Source organism: Octopus bimaculoides, chromosome 3 (assembly GCF_046866305.1).
Source record: "Octopus bimaculoides isolate indiv1 chromosome 3, ASM4686630v1, whole genome shotgun sequence".
NCBI classification, from domain to species: Eukaryota; Metazoa; Mollusca; class Cephalopoda; order Octopoda; family Octopodidae; genus Octopus; species Octopus bimaculoides.
This window is the reverse complement of record NC_142930.1, coordinates 77,107,745-77,110,347: the sequence shown is the minus strand read 5'-3', so window position 1 is coordinate 77,110,347 and position 2,603 is coordinate 77,107,745. Positions and strand designations below refer to the sequence as shown.

The 2,603-nt window shown below is 31.5% G+C and overlaps 1 pseudogene; it reads left to right on the top strand.

Annotated features, from left to right (window-relative positions):
* Positions 1–1,187: 1,187 nt before the first annotated feature.
* Positions 1,188–2,397, top strand: LOC106874721 (caspase-7 pseudogene; annotated as a pseudogene).
* Positions 2,398–2,603: the final 206 nt, after the last annotated feature.

The following is a 2,603-nucleotide window of genomic DNA, read 5'->3' as shown; positions in this document are numbered from 1 at the left end:
TTCCTAAGCAAAGACGAATACAGTTGTACCATTGGTAGGGATAGGGTCACCCGAACATAACAGTGTTATGTTCACATTGTTTGGTACTTTTTATCATTGTTCATAGTCATCACATATGCATAACACTGCTATATTTCTTGCTCATTACAGCTAATATCTTGTATGCTTCGTTTTTCTCTCAACTCACTTGTACTTTATTTTTCATACATGTTCACATTACATATTCAGCAGAGAATTCTTGCTTTATTTATTTCAAGACTTTACATATCCTCAATATCCATCACATAAACTACCATGCAAAATTGCATCATACAATCTACCCTTCACTCAGAAAGAAAAGCCTTTTGTTTCCAACAGAGGCGGTAGATCTCTGGATTTTTTGCACCCTGCATACTTTTCAGCACTCACTGCTGATTAGTGATTAGACTGCATTAGACAGTTAAGAAACCATCAACTACTGCATCCAGCAAACCTGTGGTGCAAGTAAAAGATTTTGTTTCTTAACTAGCCTTTTGGGAAGTTGATAAACTTCATTTCTTGAATGCTCTTATTACTAACAACTCCTGTACATGTGTTTCAGGACACCTCTGTACCTTTCACACAGTCATTATATGCACTGAATACACAGTGTAGGATTCTAGCTACTCCTTTTTTTAAATTAAGCTGGTCACTTCTCATATGGTAATAGTGTTCACTTTTCTTTTCTGCTAACAAAAATAAAACTCATGGTTAAATTTACCTTTAAAGCTCTAGATTCCAGCTATTGCTTCCATGTTTAGAATTGTCCCACAAATTTGTAGCTATGAAAACTAGGTAGTCTAGTACATACACACTTGTGTAGATAGCTGTATAATGACTGATATATTATCACAAATAATTCCATTAGTTTTATAAAGTTCTCATCACCAGGAAATATATAGGAAAATGAACTGATAAGACACAATATGTATAGGTTAGAGTCTAGATATGGTTGTGAAAGATAGGGAGAGGCAAGGGAGAAAGTACATGTACCTAGACAATGAATTTTAAAACATGTGATAAAATACATTGTTCATAAAGTAAAATACATTGATTTATTTATCATTAAATATTGTTGTTTTGTTGTTATTTTTATTATTATTGTTGCTGTTATTATCATTGAGTAATAGCTATGTTATGTATCATTTTACTTTACAATGCCAAAAATATATTTTTGTAACAGTGTATATAAATGATAGTCTGTTTCTGCTTAGAAAACACATTGTGATAGAAACTCAAAGGCTTTAACATGGAGAGTATAGCAAATCTTCCTGATTATTTCAAATATGATATGTCACACAAGAGAAGAGGTTTTGCCCTCATTATAAACAATGAACTTTTTATGAATCTGCCTGAACGAGAGGGATCTTCTATTGATACACAAGAAATGAGAATAGCATTAGAACATCTTGGCTTTGAAGTTATTGTATACCATAACCAGACAGTAAAAGAGATGAAGGACTTGTTAAATGGCATGGCTTCTAGAGACCATACAGACAATGATTGTTTCTTACTAGTTATCTTGTCGCATGGTAATAAGGAGGATATTCTCTATGGTACAGATGACAATGCTGTCACATTGGAAGAAATTATAAAACCCATATTGTCAGAGAAGTGCAAAAGTTTAATAGGCAAACCAAAGTTGATATTTGTGTCTGCATGTCGGGGAGAAAACCTGGATAAAGGAATTGATGTATGTGATGCAGTGGATGTAACTAACAAATGTGAAACTCATTGGCACAAACTTCCATTATGGGCTGATGTCCTTATTGGCTTTGGAACTATGTCTGGCTTTTATTCTTGGCGTACACCTTCTCAAGGGACCTGGTTTATTCAAGCCTTAAGTGCTGTTTTCACGAACTATGGACACTGGATGGATTTGCACACAATGTTAACTCTAGTGAATAATAAAGTGGCTAATAATTTTGAGTCTTTGACTTCAGATCCAACCTGGAATGGAATGAAACAAATACCATGTATATCTTCAATGTTAACAAAACAAGTCTATTTTATACCAAAACAAACATAGGGATTGTTGCATGCCAAATTACTTATATATGCAAGGAATACAGAACTATATATATGTATGGTATATAGAGGTATAAAGAAATTAACTGCTAAGGATTTTTGTAAATTAACAATAATTGCTAGTATCTATCTATGTCTGTTTGTCTGTCTGTGTCTCTGTATTTGTGTGTGTGTGTGTCTCACTCTCTCTGTCACAAAAAGACATACAAGTAAAATATGCACATGTATATACATGTTCACACATGCTCAGTGTTAACAAAACAGAGCAAAGCAATTTTTTTAAATATGCAAAAAATACAGAATATGTAGGATTATGTAGGAAGATATATGTGCATATATATATACACATACATACACACATATATGTATATATATATATATATGTATATATACACATATATACATATATAATATATATGCATGTATATATACATACATACATACATACCTTATATATATATATATATATATATATATATATATATATATACATACATTATATGTATACATATATATTTATTTTTATATATATATATGTATGTATATACATACAAATA